General features: G+C 35.6%; 1 protein-coding gene across 2 annotated transcripts in view; it reads right to left on the bottom strand.

Annotated features, from left to right (window-relative positions):
• Window positions 1-27869, bottom strand: part of Fgf14 (fibroblast growth factor 14) — a 488049-nt gene that overhangs the window by 140224 nt on the left and 319956 nt on the right. The window lies entirely within an intron of this gene.

Genomic DNA, 27869 nt, shown 5'->3' with positions numbered 1-27869 from the left:
AAATACCGTATCTGTTTGTGACATTATTAAAAAATATAAAAACAAACAAAATTTCACTTTCTTCTGTCCTCTGAACTACAAGAATTTTACTGATTGTCTTGATTTCCATTGCTTACACTGAATTTACCATTTGTATCATCTTTGATAACAAAACTATGCTGTTATGAGTAGAAAATAATACTATAAAACATAATACTTGAAATGCCTGTGTTGATACACATGCTTGAACTGTGACAGATCTGGCCAGAATGTGGGTAGTAGAAGGAAACATAGGCTTCTTGTCAACTAAGGGGGTGTCTTTCATGGAGGAAAACCAGGGTGCTTTCTGAAGTCCATTTGAGTGGCATGCCAGATTTAGAGTTTCAGACAATGACAGACAAGGCTGATGGCAGTCTGTACTCAGCCTCTCTGAGCATCCAGGAACACACCTAAGAGTTTGCACGTTAAACACTAGAGATATTAAAAACATGTTTTGTCTCATTTTTCTTAATTAAGGAATGACCTGCCAAAGTCTCATTTTTGAGAACATTATTAACCGTTTGAAGGAATAAAGTAATTATTCTTCACAAAAGAGATGCTTGGTAAAATAAATCTTGAGATTATAGATGGAAAAACAAGTGCTTGGTTGTATTCCATGTACTTTTGATTTCCAAATCCAAATTTTTCAGTTTATTTTTGTTTTTGTAGAGAACGTTAACACTGTGTATTTACACACACACACACACACACACACACACACACACACTTTAAGTTAAAATTTGTGCTGTAAACCAGCATTTCTGAATCTTCTTCGAATCCCCCATGACAGCGCCCCTTACCAGCAGGAAGTAGTTTGGAAAGAACGACGCCCAAATTCCCAAATATTGTCTATAAATGTTTGTTTTCATTTAAATGGACTTTGTTATATAAAATAAATTTTAAAAAACTGTTTAAAAATTGTGCTGTAAAATGGTGATAATTTTTAATTCTATGACTTTGGGTGATAGCAGATTTTTTTCTATGGTCATTTCTATAGGGGATTAATCTAAGCAATAGCAATTGCTTAGATTAGATTAGATGGAAGAGTATGTAACATGTACAATAATAGAAAATAATGATACTTTAAATCCCTATCAGAATTTTTCTGAAGGGTGTTCATGCAGTTAAAAAAAAATAGTGTTTCCTGATATATTCAAGGGTGGACAACTTAGATTTTTTTCTCATTTTTATTTATTTATTTAATTTTGCGTGAGTGGGTGTTACTTTCCAAATGTGTGCAAGTAACAGCAAGAACTAGAAGGTGTTGGATTCTTTGGAGCCCAAGTATCAATTGTTGGGAGAGACTTCTTGGAATTCATGGTGAAAACTAAATGTGAAGCCTCCACAATAACCACTAGTGATCTTGACCTCTGAGGTCTGGTGATTTACAAGTGTTCTTAAAGAACAGCCACATTATTCCTTCCAGACTAATGTGGTTAGATCAAGCCAGACCACCTGAAACAAGTACCAGATGATCCTACATTCAAAACAGCTGGAAAAAGCAGCCTTACAGACTACAGCCAGGATTTCTGAATCTTCTTCGAATCCCCCATGACAGCATCCCTTACCAGCAGGAAGTAGTTTGGAAAGAACGACGCCCAAATTCCCAAATATTGTCTATAAATGTTTGTTTTCATTTAAATGGACTTGGTTATATAAAATAAAAAATTAGAACAGCCACATTCCATAAAATTATTTATTTTTTTACTTCTGTGTGGTGGGGTGAACCTCAAAAGGAGACTTAATTGTGTGAGCACCTAAATCACAGAACACAGTACTAAGCCCCTAATAGCTCATCATGTAGTTGCATTTGGAGACACATGCATTTAATCATCTCCTCCTTTCTACGTGAGATCCTTAGAATAGGCTGCATTTCAGTGGGACTGGTGTTTTTATAAAATGATATTAAGACTCAAAGTATCACAGAGGGAGCCGCATGAGGACACAGGGAGAAACAATCATATACAATAATGGAGAGATGCTCAGATCAAACCAATATGGTCAAGACCATGGCATTAGCCTTTCAGCCTCTAGAACTCCAGGAAAGTGCCATTCTGTGTAAGTCCCAGGCTGTGACATCCCATTAAGACATATCTAGCAGACTTGTATGAATAGTGTCAATAAAAAACAAGGCTTAACTACAATGATTAGCAACTTAGAGATATTTAAAAACTATGTTAGGCTGGCAAGATGGCCCAACAGGCAATGGTGCTTGCTGACAACTTGAGTTCAGTCCACCAGAACCCACATCCACATTGTAGAAGGAGAAAACTAGCGTAAACTAGTTGTCTTCTCACTCACACACACTGAAGATTAGTAAAATAAAGATGAAAATTAATAAATAACTTAAAGCAATGTAGCTAAAGAGAAAATTTTGTTCTGTACTTCCATTACCCTTTGTTGCTCTTTTCTCTTATGTTATTATGTTTGAAGAACCCAATTTAAAACTTTATGTTTCAACATTAGCACAATGCATTCTATAGATTTTGTAGTGTTAAGGAATTACAGGGTTTTTTTTTCCTTTTTAGGTTCTTTCATATATAAAGATTTGTTGATGTTTCTGAGGACATATATGAAAACATATTCTTCCCACATTGGGAAATAGGTTGCAAACTACTAATCAAGAGCTAAATATCAAGTGATGTTTCATTAGAAAAAGAAAAAGGTGGCTTTGCTCTGTGTTCATCTGACCTCAGAATTACTGAGGAAGGATATCTGTCTGCATCTTCAGACTTGTCCATGTGAAACATAAAGAAAATCTGAATACGAGAGCAGATAAGATTACTCAGGTGTGGTAATATATTATTTATGATATATGAAAGCTTGCCTGAGGATTCAGAATGCAAAGCTAGCCATAGGTCATAGAGGTCAGGCAATGGTGATACACACTTTTAATCCCAGCAGCCATACTAACAAGCCATATAGCCAGGCAGAGGTGGCACACATCTTTAATCCCAGGACTCAGGAGACAGGCAAATTGATCTCTCTGAGTTTAAGGCCATCCTGTCCTACATAAGACTGAATAAGTATAAAAGAGAATTAGAATTCACACCTTTAATCCCAGTCCTAGAGAGGTATATAAAAGACAGGAACCCAGTGTCTAAGGCTGATTTCTGAGATTTACTCTCTGGTCACATTGAGGGGAGGCAACAGTCTGAGGTTTGGAGGCGAGATGGTGGAGACAGGATCAACCCTTTAATTCTGACTTAGAGGAAAGAGCTAGTGGCTGGTTGCTTTGCTTCTCTGACCTTCAGCTTGAAGCTTAAACCCGAATATCAGACTCTGAGTTTTTAAATTTTGTTATATCCAGGTAGTAAGGAATGGATGTGTTCTGAGTACCAAATGTTTATAACTCTGGAATTACCCAACTTTGTCATGCTTCTTTGTGTGTTCACATGTCTTTAGAGTTGCTAGACACTTCTTTATTCAAATTATCAATTTAGTTGCCACACCTGCCAAAACATGACCCTGCATCATGGGCCATCTTCAGTATCTGTTTATTAATGGTCATTTATCATCCTTGTTAGGGAAAAAAGTATCATTTGGAGTGTTTTGTATTGTCTATGCATTTATGTGTTTATGTGTATATACAGTATTAATGTACATTTGTTCATGTATACATTTTTAATGTGAGAGTTAAGGATTAAACTAGGTCCTTGTTTTTTTGAAGACAAATTACCAGCTGAGCCACTTTCTCTGACTCTCATTTGTAAATTTTAAAAGCCATCTTTCATATTCTAGTATTAAATTATTTTAGGCAGTAAAATACATAAGCAAGAAACAGGAAAATAAGGAATTGCTTCTCCAAGTGTAAAATACCATGTTGAAGTCCTGATACAAAATTTGATTTATATCATGAAGATGTTGATATGTCAATTCCAGAACATTTCAAGGAGGCTTTGTGTATTCTCATATGATGATTTTGTTACTGCCCTAGACATTGGATGGCTGTTAGGTGATGAAAATGCCCTTAAACAGTAGCACTGAGAAAAATCATGATAAAGGACAGACTAATGCTTAGTGGAGGGGATTATCATTAGAATTTATGTCTTTTTTGCTGTACAATAAACAGGAAGAATATTGTGTTGGCTGTAGCTCGTGGCAGCTCCTTCATGAAAAGGAAATGTATTAATGAGGTAATTCTTGAAAGACAGCTCTTTAAACAAAATTGGAGTTCAAAGAAAACTTTAAAAAACTCAGAGATGGCATCATAGAATAGGCTACAACAATGTTGATGACAACAATGATTTACCCCTACATAACTTCTATGTTAGAACAAAATGTTTCCTAGTCAGTCAATAAAATTTAAATCTGCAAGCATTTAAGAAAGTACATAGGCCAGTGGATAGTCCAGGAACCAAACACTGCCATGGAGATATCAGGTAGAAAAAAACTAAAGCCTGTATCTGAGTTATTAGAGGATTGATCTTGAATAGGATAGAGCTTGGGGATTAAGGAATAAAAGAGATACAGGTAGAAGATGTTGGTCTAGTTTCTTGGTGTCTTAGTTACTTTTCTACTACTTTGAAGAGACACCATGATCAAAATAGAAGCATTTAACAGGACACTTGCTTGTAGTTTTAGAGAGTGAATCAATGATCATCATGGTAGGAAGCATGGCAGCAGGTAGGCAGGCATAAAACTGGAGCAGTAGCCCAGAACTTATATCCTGATCTACAGGCAAGAGACAGAGTGGGGGTGGGGGCAGAAAGAGAGAGAGGGAGGAAAAGAGCTAACAGAGAAAGGCATGGGCTTTTGAAACCTCAAAGCCCACTCCCAATAAAACACCTCCTCCATCAAGGCTACACCTCCTAACCATTCTCAAAACAGTCCACCAACTGAGGACTAAACATTCAAATATGTGAACATATGGGACCATTCTCATTCAAAACACCACACCTTCTCATCAGCCCAGTAAGTTATATAAAGGGACTCAACTTTGTACAATCTATATTCTCATCTCTAGAAGTCAAGAAGTCTAGTTGTTAAATCAAGGTGGAACAATGAAATGAACTTTGAAGTAGATGTAAATTCCCTCATTTTTGCCTGCTTGTTTGTTTGCTTGTTTTTTTCAAGACAGGATTTCTCTGTGTACCTCTGGCTGAACTGGAACTCACTCTGCAGACCAGGTTGGCCATGAACTCAAAGGTTTGCCTGCCTCTGCCTCAAATGTTGGGATTAAAGGAGTGTGCCTCACTACCCAGCTACACAGTTTCTTTTACAAAGAATTTAAATCAGAATTATTTATTTTATTCATTTAATGCATGTTTTTGTATTTTAATACAAAATAATGTGTTTTATTATAACATCTTCACACATATTTTATACCATGCTCTTTCTTTTCCCATGGCTCTCCTCATTCCTCCTCTTTCCACTGTCAATGCCAAATAATCTCTTATGCTTTCTCGGTATGTGTGTGTGTGTGTGTGTGTGTGTGTGTGTGTGTGTGTGTGTGATTTAAATAAAATAGAAAATATACAATATTTTGTTCTTTCAATTCATTTACCTCTTTAGTTTTCTTTCTCATAGTTCCCATACTACTTTCATTCAATATATACAAATAAATATCTAAATCTAGTTTACACAAGAAAAAGAACACATCCCTCTCCACGTCCTCTGTGTAACTGTTCACATTGACCCACATGAAGGTTTCTTTGTAAGTTCTTTCAAATGTTTTGGAAGCAAAAGAAAATGTTCTTTTCCCGGTTGTTTACTGTTCAGCTACATTGAGCTATTAGAAAGGTCTAGCAAAACCTAATTAAAATAAAGACATTTTTAACATGGTAATTCTCTTACCAGCAGAGAGGAAATCCCTGTACTTTATAATTACATGGGCCATTGAACATGTGAACCACAAGGAATTAGACTTCTTATGACTCACTACCATGCCTCAGAAAACCCCCACTTTAGTGTTAACTGGCTTAAGGGAAAATGAATTTGCAGAAAATCAGGAAGCAGTCTGTCCCCAGATCCATCCTGTAGTCTCCAGGAACAAGGCTGCCTCCCTGTTGTACAGTAGGAATAACACCTCAGTTGAATCACTCATTAGCTGGGTGGTCTGAGGGAAGTCAAAATTCCCGAGTCCTTTGTAAACTGGACGTAAACCAATGTCGCAGGATGACATGGAAATCTCACCACAGATTTTATAGGAGTGAGGAACATTGTCAGTGAAGGAGGCTGAAAACAGTGGGCAAGTATACAAACCTTGGGATATCTGGTTTTTGTTTTTGTTTTTGTTTTTTCTGGAAGAGAGTTTAATTATATGCTGAGAACACAGTAAGGCATTAAATTCAAGAAGGAAAGAGGCAGGGTCCTTTGTAGTTGGTTTATAATGGTGTGCCAACTGCTGGACTGTTAGATGTTATGAATGTGATTAAGATATGTATGTGACCATGTTGTAGGTAGCAGAGCCTCTGTCGGGGGGGGGGGGCAGTGGGACAGTAGCAAATGCATAGCTCTGAGCTGTGTAGGAGGTAGACATTGTGGGATGGAGTTTTACAGAGGGTGGCTGACTGCACTAGCTACCTGATGGGCACAAATGTCATTTCCTAGTCACCCATGCACCACCTCTGTATTTGTTATCTTACCATGGAGTTTTCCTGCATCTGTCTTGTTTCAATGTCACTGCAGCATTAATGGTGTCCTGTCACTTGTTATTAATTGTCTTTATGATTGTCTTGTTATAGTGGTCAAAACAATGGTCCTCTAATATCCTAATAGTGGTTCTCCTTATACTAATTCCCAATATCAATACAAGGTCCAGGAGTCTTACCAGATAAATTGGAGGACCAAGCCAGTAAAATTATCATGGGTTATTGAGTCTCTCCATGGGTAATTACAGGATATTTAAAAAAACAGTGAAACTATACTAACTTCATTCCTGTTGCTGTAAATAAAATACCCTGCAAAAAGGAACTAAAGTGAGAAAGGATTAATTTTAGCTCATAATTCCAATTTATAGCCCATTAGCCAGAAGGTAGGTGAAAGTTGTAAGAACTGGCAGCTAGTCACATCACCTACAGAGTCAAAAGTAGAGAGAAGATTTAGAGAGACAGCTCAGTGGTTAAAGCACTTATTTGCCTTGCAAGTTCACATACACAGAACCCAAATAAATAATGGGTGGACACCATGATCAGCTGTAATTCCAGCAGCATACAGCAGACATGAGTTATTCTCACAGAGCAAGAAGGATAGCATAGCCATATTGGAGAGTTTTAGGTTTGGCTGAGACATCCTACTTCATTAAATAATATGACAGTGATGGAAAATGATTCTAAACAACCTTAGGCTTCCACTTGTATGCATGCACATATACACACAGGTATGCACACAATCACCCCACACACTCCATATATATATATACACACACTCATGAGCACAGCATGAGGGAACACAAGGCAGAGAAAGATGAATGTATGTATGGGTACTACTCAGCTAACCTCTGCTTTGAACAGTTCATATGTAAATCAGGGTCTAAGTAACTTTCCACAGATCTTACAAAAAATTTATCATCTAATCACTATTTAAGAAATATATTACTTTTTCACCGATATGTTGTCCAATTTGTAAGAAAATATGTGAGTTTTCAGTTCTTTTTTAAGTCAGTGTGATCCTTTTAATTTTCTTTCAAATGTCTTACATTCGTTACAAATTTAAAATAAGGATATTCACTCCAACATGCAATCCTCTATCAAATGTAGCTTTGTACCTATTGCTTCTCTTTTTGCTCCTGTATTTCACACTAGAGCTCATTTGTTTGAAATTGATTTTGTACTGAAAAAAAAACTTGTTTCTTGTTTCCTAGACAAATCATATTTTCTCAAGTTATCCAAATACTTGTTCAAAATAAAAAAAATATCTTAAAACCATGAAAAATATTGGCTCTCATTCGCTTAACGGTGAAGCTTTCCAAGACAAACAACTAGCAAACTTAAATATATAGGATAGAAATTCATTAACCCACAGAGGCAAGTTCCTATATTTTGAACTAAGAAGTGGAACCTGATGATTGATGTGGGAAAGTTAAACCCATAGTGAGTAGCACCATCCCTAGATGGGTTGGTGGCTCCTGACTATTAAAAAAAAATAAAAAGGCAGTTCAATATGAGCTGGAGAATGAACCAGTTGATAGACAGGAGAAAAGTAATACCTTACACTCTGGGTGTAACAAAATCTTGTAAGGTTTTAAAGATCCCTACCAACAGAGTACAATGGAGTAAACAGTTGTGGAAGATGGAGACTGAGCAGAAGAAGTGCAGGAAGAAAGACATTGGGAGTATGCATCTGCGTATAAGCTGTATGGAAGGCTTCTGGGTTGCAGTTTTTAGCTTATCAGCCATGTTGGTATGGGGTTTCTAGTAATGTAGCTGCTTTTGAAGTGCTCCTGCTACTTCTTTTTTTTAATTTTTAAATTGATTTTATATGCCTAAGTAACCCCTCACCGATACTTCTGCTTGTAACCAATTAAAAATCTCATTGGTTCAACAAATAGGATATTGATTTAATCATTAATTTGATCTGTCTTGGGCTACCTTTCTAGATTGAGATGTGTATGTGTGTTTCTCTCTCTCCCCCCAACCTCTCTCTCTTTCTGCGCCTCTTCCCCCCCCCCGTGTGTGTGTGTGTGTGTGTGTGTGTGTGTGTGTGTGTGTCTGTGTGTCTGTGTGTGTCTGTGTGTGTGTCTGTGAATATGTATATATTCATACAACACTGTTAAAGTTCCTGCCTTGGCTTCCTTTGGTGACCTACTGTGATCTGAAAGTTTAAGTGGAATATGTACTTTCCTCCCCTAAGTTCCTTTTGTTCAGACTGTTTTATCACAGCAACAGAAACTAGGAAAACCCCTTAGTACAAATTGTATAACTATCAAGTTTATACTTAGGTCTTTTCTGTTTTAAAATTGTATTTGCCACAATTCCACTTCTACTTGTGTGACTCCTTAGCTGCTACTCTATTTTTCGAGAGATCCATGGATTATATTATGTAGTGTAGAAAAATGTATTAACCCAAGGTAGCTAAATGCCTTGGGAGGAGATATCAGTGGGAAAGAAATCTGTTCACTTCCTTTTGAGATGAAGAGATGAAAAATGCTGTTTTGTCAGCAGCCGCCCAAGGAATGTTGTCTTTATTCTTGTGTGTTTGTTTGTCTAGGAATGTGTCAGGGTTGACACAGTGGCATATCTCTGTGTGTGTTGACCGAAATGGTACCTACTATACCATATCACTGTAAATCAAGTCATCAAAAGAAACTAGAATTCTTTCTTATCTATACTGTCAATTACTAGTAATGATTAGATAATAAGAAGTTGACATCTTTGTAGTCCCATCTATATTTTGGGACTAATGTATGTATAAAATAGATTGATAATAGATGATTTTTAAAATTTTATACAATGAAGGGTGTAATAAATTATATCATAGTTCAAATAAAGTTAAGAAACGGAGATAAATATTCAATAATTTTTACCTTTTTCTTCTAGCCCATATTTTCAAACTGAATTACATTAATTTTTGTGGGAATTAAGTGAGAGAATTTCATGTGGAGGGATTATATTGTGGTTTGTGTATTTAGTTGTTGAATACAGTATACATTTTTGTATCATTCTGTTGTTGCTACTCTCTTGACATGGGCATGGAATTTGATGGCTTATAAAACCTACTCCTATGTTTTATTTCACTTGAGTCCTACTTCCTCCAGGGAGAAGCATAATAGAAATGCAAATTCAATAACTTGGAAAATAAGGAGTCATATGTGCAAGATAACACAACCCTAACAGGAAAACACTGCAATATGCACATCATTGGGACTGGGGCTTAAAACAGCATCCACATAGTAAAAGTTCTAGTGAAAATGTTTGGAATTCTGTTAGGACTATTGTAGTTTCTCATTAATATTTGAACTTAGAAAACAGTGTTGCCTTGGCAGATAGCAAATCTGTTATTATATCTTCCTTGTAAACATTAAGAGCAAAAACAAAATTAGCTCATACATAAACCTTTACATTGAATTTTTCATGTAAGCCCACAGTCTTTCAATGTTCTGGGAAGTGGCTTGATAATCTACATCACTGTTGCTCTAAGCAACTACCAGGAAATGAATTTGAAGAGCTAAAGCATAACCCAATTTTTACAACTATACACAAATGGCTTAAAATAATCTTAGCTGGCAATGTCAGAAGCACAATAGCATGAAACACACAATACACAAAAGACATATACCCAGAAACAACTGTCAACAAAAATATCCCTTTTTGCACTAGATTTCATCAGAAATTACAACTGAACGTAGATTCAATACTTGCATTATTAGAAATATGGAGCATTATCAAAACCTGACCAAGATATTTCTTCCTAAAACTTCAAACGCTCTGAAATCTTGATCATAACTGAAATAAGGAACAAAAAGGAACAGGTCTCCTGGAGAGGGTGTGGGGACAAGAATTACTTGAGCGGCCACTGCTCAGAAGGAGCAGAAAGCAGACACTGGGAGAGGAAGCCCCAGAGCACTGTGTTGGACATCACTCTCTCCAGAATGTCCTATATAAAAGGTGTAAGAAATCAAAATCAAAGCATTCTGTACCATATAATACTAAAAAAACCAAAATCTGAATTTAGAGTAATGATGACAAATACAAAAGATAAAATCTTAGAGAGCCCCTTATTTTTGTATTAAAAATGACTAAAACTGAATAAAAAGTAGATAATTTACTCAAGAAGGTAAAAATGAGTGTAGAAAGAAATGAATTGTTAAAGGTACACTATATGTATATATTACATATATATATGTGTATATATATGATATGTTGATCTAAAGAACAAAATTATTCACATAAATGATCAAAAACTGAACAAGAAAAACAATTCCATTGTTAAATTCAACAGCAAAGAAAACAGGTAAAAAAAATGAAACTAATTCAAATGTATATAACCAGACCAAAGCAAAGAAGAAGAGGAGGAGGAAGAGGAGGAAGAGGAGGAGGAGAAACAACAAAAGTCAGAAAAGGTCCAAATAATTTTGAGAAACTTAATCACGTGCTAGTACCAATAGAAAACTAGACAGTCAAAACAATATTCTTCATAAATAAAAAAATAGAAAAGCAAAGCAAATAAAGAGAGTTGAAAAGAGAAAAACTGAACTGTTGAGGTGGCAGAATTAAAAATCAAGCGCACTAGTAAATAGGTGAAGTGGTAAGTAGACTGTTTTAATTAGAGTTTCAGAGTTTATTTCATATATGAAAATACAGAAAGTTGAAGTTTTGAAAGATAAAATCATAAGAACAGCAAACCAAAGGAAATTAGTATTTTACTAATAGCAATGTGTACCTTAAAATAAAAAAAAGCAAGTATGTTAAAACAAGGTGTTCCTACTGTCAATTCAATGAAATTACATTTATTTAGAAAATGTTAAAGAAAAAACTGTCAGAGCTAAATGAGACACAGACAAATATACCAATTTCATTGACATTTCTTCAACTCATCATTATTTCCAAGTCTCTACTTAATTTAAATATATTTACAAATAATTTAGTCACACTTGTGCAAAAATAAGTCTTATTTTTACAGCTATCTCAGAACAAAATCGGAGATAAGAAAGTAATTTAAGTCTTTGGAGATGGTTCATTATGTAAGAGTACTTTTGTCCTGCAAACATGAGGACCTGAGAGATATCCCATCCACACATTGCTGAAGGTGCCCACAACCCTAGTGCTGGGTAGCAGGGATAGGTGTAACTTGACAGCTGACAAACCAGGCAGCTTAGCTGCAATGACTATCTTCTGTGAAAAACCCTGTATTAAAAGGCCATAAAGAGGACAATGACAGAGGAAGACACCTTCTGTCCCACTCATGCTTCCAACTGCACACACACCCACAAACACACACACAACCTAGACATGCAATAAATAAAGTCAATATCATTTAAAAATAATATAATTAACAAAGAAACCTTTCCCATCACTAAAAAGTAAACATTTTGTTTCATTCTCACATTTCATTTGTTCACTGATTATATTAGACTTCACCTTGAAATTTAGTAATTTACTGTTATGAAAAGATAACTAGAAAGTTCTTTGATATATGTAAAATAAACAAGCACTTCTAAATAGTCATGGTTAAAAGAAGAAATCACAATGGGAAGTAGAAAATAATTTATCTAGCTGATTAAATTATAACCCAGCAGTGCTATGTTATTTGACCAAAGCCATAATTACAGCTGAACTGCATTTTTCTTAAATTCTTTATCACTCTATAGTCAATGAGAATCATTTTATAATCTGAAAGATTTAAAAGAGTTTTCTCAAAAAAAAAAAAAAAGAAGAAGAAAGAAAGATAAGAAAGAAAAAAGAAGGGCATAATAAAATTAAGGAATAGCAACTTGACACAAAGCCCCAAGAGAAAATAAATCAACTAAGCTGAAAGCACCTTCAAAAAAAACCCAATAAAATTTAATACTTCACAAAATTGTGGGAGAGAAAAGTTAAATTATGAATATAAGGGAAAACAGGGGCATCACTTCCATAACGTCAAATCTAATGAAATATGATCAGAGATAACAAGAATGAATCCCCAAATATAACACTAAGAAAGCCAGGCCATACATAAATACATACATACATACATACATACATACATACATACATACATACATATTTGCTTTATAAAAAGCTACAAACAGGAGAATCTCATCTATTGTGTTAGACATCAAGAACATGCTTGTCTTTAGGGTTTAGTGACTCTGGGTGAGGTTTCTGATAACCTACTAGTCTATTCTTTATCTAGGTGATATTTACATAAATTATGTCTGCACTTTGTGAATGTATGTACTGGCTGATTTTTTTTTCTTATTTTACATATTGATCCCAGTTCCCTCTCCCTGCCTCCATCCCTCCCTCCCTCACACTCTCCCTTCTTTCCATGTTTACCATCCACCCTCCCATCCCACTCACCCCCACTCCACATGTAGGGTGATGCCTTCCAGGAGGGGTCAACAAAATCTGTCAAGTCATTAGGAGTAGGGACTAGGCCCTCCCTTCTGCCTCTTGGTTAAGGGAGTATCCCTCTATGGGGAATGTGCTCCCAAACTCCTTTTGTGTACCAGGGATACTAATCTTAATGTCAACTTGACACATAAACTAGAGTTATCTTAAAGGAGGTAATCTCAATTGAGAAAATGCCTCCATAAATCTGGCTCTCCAGGTTCCCGTCCTCTTTGAGTTCCTGTCCTGAATTTTTTGATGATGAAGAACAATATGGAAATGTAAGTCAAATGAATCCTTTCCTCCCTAACTTGCTTTTTGTTCATAGTGTTTCATTGCAGTAATATTAGCCCTTTCTAAGACAACATTCATTAAGTTGTGTGTAATTAGCTCTACTGTTTTCAGTGGGCATCATGCTTCAAGCATACAAAATTTTAAGCAGAGAGTTTTTAATATAGAAACTTCCTTATTATTTATGAAATAGTATTAGTTGGAATCCCCATCTTCTTCAATATACAGCATAACAGATTGAAATAAAAACAAAAGATGACATAATAAGGCAATTTACATTTCTTTTTTGTTGGTGCTGGTATTTTGTTTCATTTGGTTTTGTTTTTGTACCCAGAATAGTTCCTGCATTTTTGAAGAAAAATAAATAAATGCCTCAAATTCATTTTTAAACATCATGTCAGCATATTCATTTGTAGTTCACCCACATATTTCCTTATGAAAAGTATCTCTGCAGCCAATCAGGAGCTTTAACAAACATGGATCTGTAAAGCACTCCAAATGGAATCACCTTGGGTACAAGTGCCAATACAGAAGAATTCCCCAGAGCCATAAAAAAAAATCCTTTTGACTTATAATTATTTTCTTCACTAGGGAAATTACCATTTCCTGAGACTTTTACCAAGGAATGTTTTCCATGCCCTGTTATGTTTTTGAGAATCTGAAGTCTGAAGTTTTTACCAGCTGATTGCTGCTCAGAAATTGCATTAGTCTGGCCTCCATTCTGAAGCATCACTTTTAATGAAAACCCCATAGCTTGACTCTTTTGTTTAACTAATTTGACTTACTAAAATGAAACCCTCACATAAAGATTCCCTTCTTTATCAGAAGCTAGCTGCTGTAACCAGGTCCAACTGGGTGTCATCCACTGGTCCTGACTTTCAGGTTCATCTACTGCTGCCATATAGATAATGTTTGCCAGTTTTCTGAATCATTCATTTTCTCTAACATCCCTTCAAATGCATTCTAATAGCTATTTAAAACTTGCTGTGCTGCTCTCAAGGAATGAAATCAAGGTACTTAACAAGACCAAAAAACTGAAGATTAGGTTCTTAGGAAACAATTTGCATTCATTAAAGTTACAGATTATGTTGTTAGTGTGTGTGTGTGTGTGTGTGTGTGTGTGTGTGTGTGTGTGTGTGAAGGCAGATGTGTGCAGACTTGTGGTCATGGCTAATATTGATTGCCAACTTGACAGGATATAGATTTACCTAGGTGACAAGTTTCTGGGTATGTCTGTGTGGGATTATCTAGATTAGGCAAATTTAGGTAGGAAGACACACATTTAATGAAAGTAGCACTAGTGTACAGGCTACACTAAAATAATGACATCAAAAAGAGGAAACCTGAGTATAATCATTTATATCTCCCTGCTTCCTGACTGTGGCTTTAATTTGACCCGTTGACTGGAGTTTCGCTGTGTGGTGTTCTGTTTCCCCTCTCTCTTCCAACAGAAGCTAGCTACTTCTATATACTCAAACTGTGACTCCAAATCAACCTTTTCTTTAGTGGCTTTTGTTGTGTTATTTTATCACACCAAGAGGAAGTAAATTAATACTGTGTGTGATTATTCTTTTCCTAAATTTGCCATTGATGCATATACATGAGTTTATTTCCTGTGTGTGAGTTTGTCATTTTGTGTGACTGGATCTTACATATACAACTCATATTTTTCTTTTAAAAGGGTCTTGTAAAATAGGAAATACATTTGAATGCATAGGTACAGGAGACCACTTCCTAAATAGAACACTAGTAACATAGACACTGAGAGCAACAACTAATAAATGGGACCTCTTGAAACTGACAAACTTCTGTAAAGCAAAGAACATTGTCAACAAGACAAAATGGCTCCCTACAGAATGAGAGAAGAGCTTCACCAACCCCACATGTGACACAGGGCTGATATCCAAAATGTACAAAGAACTCAAGAAACTAGACATCAAACTACCAAATAACACAATTTAAAAAAAAAAAAAAAAACGGGATACAGACAATTCTCAACAGAACACTATCAAATGGCAGAAAGACACTTAAGGAAATTCTCAGCATCCTTAGTTCTCATGGAAATGCAAACAAAACACAATCTGAGATTTCATCTTAGACTGATCAGCTTATGCTAGAGAGGATGTGGAGAAAGGGGAACACTCCTCCATTGCTGATGAGAGCTGTACATAGCTTGCTTTGGAAATCAGTGTGGTTGTTTCTCAGAAAATTAGGGATCAATCTACCTCAAGCCCCTGCAATACCACTGTTGGGAATATACCCAAAAGAGGCACATTCACACCATAAGGACATTTGTTCAAGTATGTTCATAGCAACATTACTTTTAATAGCCAGATCTTGGAAACAACCTATATGCCCCTCAACTGAAAAATGGATAAAGAAACTGTGGCATATTTCTCCAATGGAGTAAAGAAACAATGACATCCTAAAATTTGCAGACAAATGGACAAAACTAGAAAAAACATTCCTGAGTGAGGTAACCCCAAGCTAGAAAGACAAATATAGTATGTATTTTCTCGTAAGTGGATACCAGACATAAAGCAAAAGATACCCAGCTTACAACCCACAATCCCAGAGAAGCTGGAACATTCTTCCAAAAACAGATGGGAGTAGATGCAAAAATCCACAACTAACAAATAGGCCAAGCTCCTGGAGTACAATTGAAGTGAGGGAGGAGCAATAATATGAACAAAGGAGTCAAGACAAGATTGGGAAACCCACAGAATCAGATCCTGGTCCTAGCTTGTTGGAGCCCATTCCCTACAGTATGTCCATGCCCAGCCTTAATGCAGGGGTGAGGGGTTTGTTCTTGCCCCAACTTAATGTACAGGACTGTGTTTGTTGTACAAGGCTTCTCATGGAGCTCTTACCCTTAGGGACAAGTGGATGGGAGTTGAGCTGGGGAGAGAGTGGGTAGAGGGGAGGAGGAGGGGTTGGAGGGTGAACTGTGGTTTGAATATAAAATAAGATTTCTTAAATTAATTAATTAAAGTAAAAAGCAATGTCATCTACTCATTATTACAGGCTAATGGCAGTGATGCTTCTGTTAGTATTTAAAATCCATGATGTTACGTAAACAATCAGGAATATTTATGCTGTGAATAAATAATATTGCATCATTCAGAAATAAAAAATCCAACTCATATGAAAATGTTTGGACACTAGAGACATTTCTAATGATGGAGATTGTACTGGCTCAGCAGCATCAGTGAGAAAACAAACCTTTGTTCATTAGTGTTATATTCTTGAAACTTCAGCAACTTTTATAACGTGTGTAAATTTTTCCAAAATGCAAAGGACTTAGAATGAATTTTTTAAGTTGAATGAATATAGAATGCTCTGCACCTTACGTGAACTCTAATATTGTCCACCTGCTCTCTAATAGTGTACTCAAATAATAATAATAATAATAATAATAATAGAGATGCCAGAACATTTGTTGAAACTCTGCTGTCCTGTTTATGTGTGAACTTGATGTCATGAGTGTTGGAAAGAAATAGAAACCTGAACAGACATTCAGGTTTTATGTGTGTGCAGCACTTCACTGGGCATGGCAGCCACACTGGCACCCTCATTTTCTCATAGTGAATCTGTAATGATAAACAGATAGCATTCTGGTTGTCATTCGAGCCCAAAAGGTGGATCTATAAACACATGGAATATGTTGCCAGCCACTGGTACAATCTAACATCTACAAACTAATTTTCAAATTGCATCCTCTATGGAGCAGAACTACTTTCTACTACTACCTCTGGCGAATGACTCCCTGGAAAAAGTACTTTACTTCCCCCTGTCCAGGAAAATGAAAACAACAACATCTATGTTCTGAAGTGGGAGACATGGTATCACCCAGCAGCTCTAACCCTGGCAAATGTAGCAAAGATGGTTTGGTTTTTTTCCCTACATTTTCTTTAAATTTGTCAGATGCAAAGCCACATCAAGGACTTCTGCCTTGCACAAATGTGCCTGATTTCCTTTTCCTTCTATTAAAGTCAGCCCCACCTTAAAGAGAAAGGGGAGAATAGCTGCTTTCATACTTCCCCCATCAAGTCAGGCCTCTACATGAAATTCTGCTCATGAAAACAGCAGTCATCTCATTTACTAGAATAAAGATGAGGTAATTATTGAACGTGAGGAGCCACAGAAATGATTAAGGTGCTGGTGGCATTTACTTATGGAGAAAGATAAGTAGAGTTAAACAGTTGTAACTTGACCAAATGGTAAGAAGGATAAAAAAATTCATGAACAAATATTTAAAGTGTAAGATGTATCCAAGGATGGGCAGGAATTATTTACCAAAATTTAGAGAGATGAAATGGGCATGTGGTGGAATAAAAAGATGTTAAGCAATGGAACTCTGCTTTAAAGAACTTTTCAAGGAGAGAGAATTGTTGGGTTCCGAGGAAATTAAATGAGTAAACAACTGCTTATCCAACATTCAAAATACTCTGAAAAAAGACATATTTATCTAGTAGCAATGAAGCATAGTGGTTCCCTGTCACTCTTGGAGGATCAAACATGAATACAAACTAGAACGGTGTCAGCAGATTCATCCCTACACTCCAACTGCAGCTTTGTGCCATCTCTCATACCCAAACAGACCATTGCCATTCTGACAGGAAGTAAAATAAAAGTGGAAAACACAAGAAAACCTATTACCATACCTTTCTCACCAGAGCTCATAATTATAGACCTGTATGTAATACTCGGGTCCAGGAGATACTGTATGTACCTGAAATCTTTGGATTCAAAAGGAACAAATGCATCCTTGAAAACATTCTACAGAAAGAACTCCTTTCTTCAGCTCCTGTTTCTTTCTATATGAAACTTGGGTCTGAGTGCTAGTGCTTTTTAAGCAAATAAAATAGTATTTTAATTTTCAAATTATTTTCTTTGATTGTAATGAAGGAATTTTAAAAATAGTTACTGCTAAAGACAAATCTTTTATATATGAAAATCAAAACAAGTAATTGTACTAATACTTAAAATGACCGATGCAGAATTTTCTCCATGTTACAGACATATCATTCAATGTACCCATAAATGTACTATACAAAATTGTTCCTCACATAAGGAAATACCGTTGTTTTTTTAACGGCACCATTGAAATAGCAATAGTATTTGTCAGAAACTCATCCAAACCCTGGCAATAGCTAACTCATTAACACACCTAAAGTCAGGTTTGATGGTGCATACCTGAAATCCCAACACACAAGAGGCTAGGTCAGAGGGTTGCCAGGAGTTTGAGATCAGCCTGGGCTATGTACAGAGTACTAGGTAGCCAAAGGTACATTGCAAGACATTGCCTTTAAAAATAAAACACACACACACTTATATTGTGCCTTTGAAAGGAAGGCAATTACATAAAAGTTTAGGATAGTATAAATGATATGTTCTATTTTGGTGCTAATGTTAGATCCTTTCCACTAAAATATAAATACAAATTTATTGTGAAAATCTAAATGTTCAAGGCTGTGCAGGTGGGATATGATCAGAAATCAGACCCTCAGAGATCCCCAGTGACATTGACAAAAGCAGTTTCATGGTGAGAAAAACAAATATAAAATGATCTGAAAAATAATCTGAGGAGAAGGTTAGGAGGTTTCTTTTCAACCAATTTTCAATAAAAGACAGTTGCATAGAAACACATGACTGAGGATGGTTTCCTTTTCAAATTGACATATATTATCACATACATGCCAATGAGATCATGTGCTGATAGATATGTTGTTAAGAAAAGAGATAAAAATCATTTCAATGATAAGCCTCTATAGGAAGGAAATTCAATTTAAATTATTTGTACAAGAGTGGAGCACTAAGACTCATCCCCATCATCCCCAGTTAGGTATAAAAGAAGGAAGCAAATGGATGAATCCATAGACTAACTTATCAAAGCATGGGACTCTGTGAAAACATTGTAATTGCTATGTTTTTTTTTTCAGAGAAACAGAAGCTAAGATATTATTGAGAGTAGAGAAAGGGAGTACTTGGCAGATATTTTAAGAGAAATACTATTTAGCTAAATAGAAATATAATTTTTAAAAAATGAACAAGGGCTTGTTTGAGGTTATTGGCAATTAACTTGAAGTTGAACCAATTCATTTGTTTATAGTTTTTTCTTCCTAGCCTAAGTCAGCCATGTCAATGCAAGCATAAAAGGATTGACCATTGGACTAAGCAGTTAATTTTAACATGTCAGGAAGACAACAAGAAGAGGCATAGGATATTTCAGTCAAATATCATGTAATTAAACTCATAAGCAGTTGCAGGCTTAAATGTTCACTTATTTGCAATATCAATAAAGTGTATAATTTAAAAGTATGTTGACTTGACTACATTATATTTTCTAGAATCAACATTAGGAATAACATACAGAACGTGTTTGAAAAGGACTATGAGCCAAGGATCTGATTAAAAAACATAACACAGTAGATTTTCAACCATCTGTATTTATCATGATTAATTTATGATCCTCTAACCTCAGAAGCTTAACTTTATTTTATCACGTAAAATAAGACCAATGATGATTATAATCAATAATGTATCCTAATGACTATGAGATATTTAGATGTATGTAAGTAATAGGTTTTTCCGCCCACCACTGGTCCTGTCCCGCCGCCGCGCCAGCCCCAAATAACCCACAGAGACTGTATTTGATATAATGCTGTTGGCCTGTTATTTGTTTCTTATCAGCTATCTCTGTCTTAATTATTAACCCATTTCTATGATCTAAGTACTTCCATGTGGTCTTATCTTACCAGAGAGAGTGGGCCAGGACCTCTGTTCTCCAGTCTCTCCTTACTACTTCCTCAAATCCTCCTTGTCTCCTAGTCCCACCTATCTTGCTTTCCTACTGTGCTGGCCTACTGCTGGCCAACAGTGCTTTATTTATTAAACAGTATGAAAAATATATTTACAGAACGACATCGCCCATCATTTAGACTACACATTCATGATAAGTAATAAAATATTTAAAATATAATCCATTACATGATGATGGGAATTTTGTTTATTAAGGAGATAACATTTCTACTAGGTATTTGCCTTGTTGCTGCAACAAAATACCAGATGCAAATAACATAAGGAAAGAAAGGTTTATTTGAGCTCACAGTCTAGGGGTAAAGACATGGTGGCAGAGCTAAAGCAGCTGGTAATATTGCATCTGTAGGCAAAAATCAGAAAGCATGATAGATGCTTATGCTCAACTCACTTTCTCATTTGTATTCAGTCAAGAACCCCATTCCCTGAAATGGTTTGCCCATAGTTAAGATGGGTCTTTCCACTTCAATCAAGCTATTCTATACTATCCCTCACACACATACTCAGAAGCTAACTTAAATTAGATAATCCCTTGTGGGTATGCCAGGAGGCTTGATTCCTAGGTAATTCTAGATCTATGAAATTAAAAATTATTAACATCATAACATCATTGCATATAATATCTAACTGTGCAAAATAAAACTAATTTGCATACCTATTTCAAAAGTGGCTTAGTAAATCACAGAACTTTATACTCTTTATTAGCTCACAATCTCATATTTACTTTAAGGTAAATTTGCTTCTGGCCTTAGTCTTAAGGATAATAACAGTGTTAGAATGAGTAGTAATTCCAAATGCAGTAACAGCAACTGGATTACAGTTAACCTCATTCACAGATATACATATTGTATCTTCTGTTATTAATGCAGTAACGTTACTTGCATTAATAAAAAATTTAAAACATCATAAAGTAACGCAAGATTTTAAATAGTTAGGGAAGGTAGATGAGTCAGAAAGTTATATGCTGGTCACACCTGAGGCCCTGACTCCTTCCTGATTGATTGTGTCCTATAATCACAGCACTATCTATCAACATGAAAGAAATATGAGACACAGGGTGAAACACATCCTACCAAAAGTATTTCTCAAAATGTAATGATCTTATAACAGGATATATTTCCCACAACCAAAAATAAGCAACTCTGATAAAACAGCTTAGAAATGGTATCTAATTTCTTGTCACTTCCTACAATCTTTCACACCAAGAAACAGTAAATAAAGACATAGTCATGGGACCTGATTTCTTAAAGAAGATAGGGGTAATTGAAGTTACTGTCATTCAATTGGTGGCTTTCTGGTCCACTTATTTTGTGATTGCTTTTATGTTAACCTGTTTAAAATGTTTTCTTTCATATTTGAATTTATCATTATTATTGTATTTCTAAAGATTCTGGGTGTTAATACTGAGATTAGCATATGCAACTTATTTTTTAATGATTTCTTTATTTTTATTTCATGTGCATTCTTGTTTTACCTGTAAGTATGTCTGTGTGATGTTGTCGGGTCCCCTGAAACTAGAATTACAGGCAATTATGAGCTGCCTTGTGGGTGCTGGGAATTAAACCTAGGTCCTCTGGAAGAGCAGCCAGTGCTGTTAACCACTGAGCCATCTCTCCAGCCCTGCATATGTAATTTAAACTATGCAATTATCATGGTCTTTTTAGCTGAAAGTTTTTCATCTTTTCAAAGAATTATATAAAGAGAAATTCAAAGGAAAAACATTTTCAAAACTAAATAGATGAATCACACTGAAAAAAAATCTGCAATTTAAAAAATTAAGCCAATGAAACATACAATTGTTATTTTGCATGGAGTAAGGGAAGGTTTATGATTGGTTTGAAAAAACAATGTTCCTAATAAGATTAGGAAGAATGGAAAACATCTGCATTGCCATATGTGTTGGGGTTCTATCCATAGACACCAGAAACTAAAACAACCATGTCCATCATCTAACGTGGATAAAGAAAATGTAAATGTAGTAAGTATAGTAAATGGAAAACTGTTCATCCATAAAAATGAAGAATGCTTTCTCATTTGTTAGATAACTATGCTAAATTCATTATGCTAATCATAGATGTAAGGTTAGTGAACTTAGCACACATTTATGTGTGCATGTGTGTGTGGGGGAGGGTGTCATTTCTCATAGGATCTTAGCATATGAGCAATATGAAAAATGTATTTCCTAAAGTCAGAGAAGATGAGGGTGGGTAGAGATAGGCTGATTACTGAGTACTAAGATGTAGTCATAGAGAAGTAATAACTCAGGTGAACAATTGAACAGTGGGATGAGTATATATTACATTATAAAATACTGCAAAGTCAAAGCTAGCAGAAAGAATTTTTAATATTTTCACCATAAAGAAAAATACATGTTTGAAGAGTTCAAAGTATTTAACATAACTTAAACAGTTATGCAATGCTTATATGTATAGAAATATCAAATGAGCTAGCCTATAATCCTAGTACTTGGTCATTTGAGGTAGAAAATGGAAACTCCAAAACCATACAGAGCTAAAGAGTGAGTTCAAAGCCAACCTGAGCATCTTAGAGAGAGCTTCTCTCGAATTAAAAACACAGATGCTGTAGTAGAGATGTAGTTAGTCATAGGTTGCTTGCCCAACATGTCCCTGGTCTTAACTACCTCCAAGAAAAACATGGTTTCCCATTAATCTGAAATTTTATTTTATCTAACAATGATAAAAATAACATATTTTGAAAATATAGTGTAAGTATAAAAGTACAGTTATTAACACCCTCCTCAGAAATCTGCAGTTACATGTAACAACATCCTGAAAATTCTATTAATTTGAAATATAAAAAGAGATTTGTAATTGGTTATGATATCCCTGGGAGTGAAGGCAGGGGAGTTCTGGTATTTTTTTGGGTAGACTTTATGTTAAAAAAAAAAAGTCAAAATACATGACCATAACAAACTAATTAATAATGTATATATAAGCTCAACTTTATGAATATTATTCATCCCAGAACAAACCATGTTCTGTTACATATATCTATCTTAATCTAGTGAATAATTCTACTTCATTAGACTACATTTTGATTCATTGTGCCACCGAAGCAGTGATTACACTTAGAAAATTACAATAACATGAATTGTTGAAATCCAAACAAGAAAATCACAGAGGAAATATAATTTAGTAAAATTCCTATAATAATTAATAAAACTAAACATTTAAATTAAGAAACAGCATAATTTTTGTAGACATAATACTAATAACAAGATAGACGTACTCTGGTTATAAAAACAGCAACAAGTCTTATCAAAATATGTGTAGAAAATTCTTGTGGTTTAAAAACATAAACAGCAACAATAACAACAAATATGTTTAAAACATTTCCAAAAGAAAATAAATATGCTTCTGTGGGAAAGGTTCTCTGACTTTAGTTTTCATGAGCAGCTTCATAAGCCTGTGTCCTACAGCACATCACAGCTGTTCAGAGATATTATCATAAATTATGTGGTCCTATGTTATTGTCTGCTGTTATTTTTACTTATTTCTTAACATAGTATTTTGTAAGGACAAAGGCCTCTTGTCATTTCTTAAAAGACTTGGGTTTTCTGATTTTTAGATCACAGATTAATTTGAAAACATGAAAATAATTTAAGTAGCATGTTTTTAATTTCTAAATTTCTAGATTATCCTGAAATTTATTTTAGGCCAGAAGTGTTGTTAGCAAATCCACACGCACTGTGCATAGTTCAATAGCTTCTGTGATCCTAGGTAAAAGTGCAAATAAAAAAATAACCTAAAAGAAACAACTACATAGACCTCACAGAGATTTTTGAAAGGCTATTATCCTATATACAAACAAATTCTTGCTTATTTTAACATTTAAAAGTGAAAGTGTAATGCTTTTAGAATAAGATCATCACCTTCATTTTCTGGTTTACTTTTTCTGTAAAAATTCCAAATGGTAAAACTATTTGCCAACTGTTTGTTTCCTGAATATTTCTTTTATAAAGTTAGCTAATATTTTAATGTGCTCTCCTGTGTTGTGTAGGTATGAAAATGAAGTAATTGGTATCCTTGATTTCTTGTCAACAACTCACTAAAAACCCATTTAGAAGGGACATATTCTTCATGCATATAAGGGCAAGAAGAAAAAACATGAAGATTTGAAAGGAGCTTTGATTTTAGTATGATCTAGTTAGAACACTGAGGTTCAGGGACCTTTCTTTAGTTAGGACCTTTTGGCATCCCATGTTTCCTTCGAGTTAAATGATGGAGATTTGCACCCAGGACCTAGGTAACATTCTATCGAGATTTGAGAATTGAAGAAAATGGACTTTTCTTCTTAAGCACAGTAAACTGAAGGTGTGTAGTAAGTAATTATTATCAGGTACACACAACAATGAACAATGATAAAATACCACTGAGGGTTCTTTTAACAGCATGTAGTGAGTAAAAACTTCCCAGAAGGTAGTTCCTCACTCTTTCAAGAATAAGATTAATTTTACCATGCATGTCTACAAGTAGAGAGAAGATTCAGGCACAGAGGAAAGTGACCACACACACACAGCTCACATGCATGCACGCACAGACATGCATACAGAAATATATACATATACATATATAAGAACCACATACAAGTGGCTAATTTTCAGGATTATAACTTCCGTTTAAAGTCAAAGGAGGGGAAGGGATGGAGAAAGAGCAAAAGAAGAGAAACCTGGAAAGGTGGAACAGTCGCAGACAGCACCAACCATTCCACAGCCATCTGCAGACTATTCAGGAGCAAATCAAAGCACACAATGAGAGTCTTGGAGCTTAATGCATTTGACAATACATAAATTACTACTTAATAAAGTGTTGGGTTTTTGATTTTTGCTTTTGAGAGATTTCATGTAGTTAGGGTTGGCCTTGAACACTTGACCTTTCTCCCCACACACACATATACACACCCGCCCAAGTTTTGTCATTAAAGTTGTGTGTTACGACAAGCATCTTAAAAAAAAAAAATATTAAAGCTTAAAATCCTGACAAACACAAAATGTAGAGCTATTGTCTTACCCTGTTTAAAAGAAGTGATCATATTCTACTTAAGGGTATGTTTCGAGTTTCTATGTCTTTTTGGTTTCTCCCTGTTGACTAATGGTTTTCCCTACACAGCTTTGTCTTCTTCTTCTTCTTCTTCTTCTTCTTCTTCTTCTTCTTCTTCTTCTTCTTCTTCTTCTTCTTCTTCTTCTTCTTCTTCTTCTTCTTTTACTGGCTCTTGTGCCTCTCTATACCCTCATTAGCAGTCAGTGCTTCATGTGGAGGTTTACATATGAGCACCATCCTCCTTCACTAGACTCAGCTCTCAGCTAGCCTCCCTTCTCATCCTGCATTCTTCTCTATTCTACTGGCATCTAGAACTCTGGGTGTATTTCTTGTCCATTCATTTTCCCTATGTGCAACAACTGTGTAGCCTGTGTGTGTGTGAGCTCTACTTGAGTAAAATCTCCTAGTTATCAATGAGAATATGTAAGACCTGTAGCAGGGCTTATTACATTGTAAACTTTCAATACTCATTTGTCAGATTACTGATGTTCAAGTCTTCAGAGCATGTGAAACTTAAAGGTTAGGCCTTTCAGATATCAGATTTTAAGTTTCCTGGGAAGCAATTTCCATGTTAAGAATAGGTAAAGGCATAAATATATGCCTACATATGTATATATTTCCCCAAGTAGTATTTAAGCAATAAATTAATGACATGAACTACATTTAATCATAGTCATTTTATATATATACATATATATAATTTGATGTTTCTTTTGTTTAAAATAATACTTATAGATTCATTTCTATCTGTTGTTCAATAGCTGTAGCTATGGTTTTCTTCACTAAAGAACATATTTCTTAGGTTATGAGACAGAAGAAAATATTTTATCTAAATTAATATTGTTTTTTTCTTATACTCTCATAGCAAAAACAAGGTGACAACATGGCCCCAAATATATTTTCTTGCAGATCATTGAGGTGTGTGTGTGTGTGTGTGTGTGTGTGTGTGTGTGTGTGTGTGTGCGTGTGCACACACACATGCACTCAGACTTATGAATATTAAACAAACAGTCAACATTGAAAACAGAGAAATTGACTATTAGAGAATATAAACTAGAAAACTATTAGATTTTTATGTTAAAATTCATCTAGTCAAGTAAGCCCCTCTCATCACACATAAGACCTATTGACTGTATTTATAAAATTGTCTAATTGTTACATATTTCAAGAATGTACATTGTAGGTTTTTTTAGCTCTGTTCAGCAGTGTTTGTACTAAGATAATCTTACTCAGGAGAGAATATATCCATTGCAATTTAACTAGATGGCATGTTTAGAGCTCTCTGTTCTGAAAGCTGTGTTCCAAAGGATGATCTACCTGGAAAAGTGAGAAGCAGACACTGGTAATAATGGGCACTGGTGTGAACAGTGACCAGAACACTGAACTTAAAGGTACCCTGGATTCGGTTCCTGTGTAAAGTATCCATGACCAACTAATTATTCTTCATAGCTGCCACTCTGCTCTGAAAACTCCTTGTCCCATTGTCTCCATAAGGAAGTTTCTCCTGTTACATGTATACAACTTCATTTCTCTTAGAATGTGTAGGCTGCATCTTATGTGTGTTCTTTTCATATTGATGGCAGCAAACAGCCAGTTATCTGCAATTTATTTTTACCACAATCAACTGTTGACCCTTTACATATTTAACATTAGCCTAAAAAAGCATAAAAAGTTTTGATCATGGACTGATAAAGGTGTGGACACACACAAATCCACACAGGAACTCAGGCTTTTCCAATGCTGTTCTTTCTTGTCTCTAGAACAACAGGACACTGAAAGCAAACACAGCTGTGCTGGGAGAATGTATTATACTGGGCAAACACAGACAACCATTAATGTAAATATGTTCTGTTTCCTGCCCGCTTGGTTAGGTAGAGTAAGCAATCTCCATGTTGCCCTCATAACACCCCACATGATCCTAAAACAGCCTTTGTAACTGGGTGTGGAAAGGGGGCAGATGGCTGGGCTCCATCTCCTGAGTAAAGACTGGCATGTTACAGGCAACAGAAGGCAATGAGGGGCACTAGCTGTTTCTCAAAATATAATAGCAATTAATATCACACATAGTAAAGGTTCTGTTCTGGACATCTTTGTGTAGTAACTGTCTGCACTTCATATAATTTTCTTGCGTATCAGTTAAAGCAGGCAAAACAAGAATGCATACTTCCCCAACAGGCACAGTATGATTCATTCTGAGGATGACCCTTTACCCATCCAAATTTTGAATGAAGGTCTGGGGGGGGGTGGCAGTGGGTTCAGCATCCCTTACTAACCAGCTTTCTGCTAAGTCTCTACTGAGGTAACCCATAGTTCACATGCTGCCTTTGCTCACTTCTTTCTCAAACCCAGCTGAGGGGCTCTTTCACCTAGGGATGTGAACCAAAGGATTTTCAGGGGACTAAAGAGACCATGTGAAGCAGATCACACACCAATTCCTGACATCGCCTATCTGACTCCGGGGACAATGCGCGTGACCAGAGGCACTGTGGAAGAGCAGCTTCTTGCATTCCAGAGAGGATATTGTGCTCTGGGGAGCCCCAGCGTCTGGAGAAAGAGTGCAAACAGAATTTCTAGAGTCCAGCTTGCAGGAGAATCAGAAAGCAAGAGCCAGCCAGGAGATGGCCAATTTCAGGGCTCTGGGCGGGCTGAGTTCCCAGTGACTGGCTACAGGTTGCCTGGGAGCAACCTACTGGTAGATTCACAGCTA

The sequence above is a fragment of the Phodopus roborovskii genome, unplaced genomic scaffold (assembly GCF_943737965.1).
Source record: "Phodopus roborovskii unplaced genomic scaffold, PHOROB, whole genome shotgun sequence".
NCBI lineage: Eukaryota > Metazoa > Chordata > Mammalia > Rodentia > Cricetidae > Phodopus > Phodopus roborovskii.
This window is presented reverse-complemented; position numbering and strand designations above follow the sequence as displayed.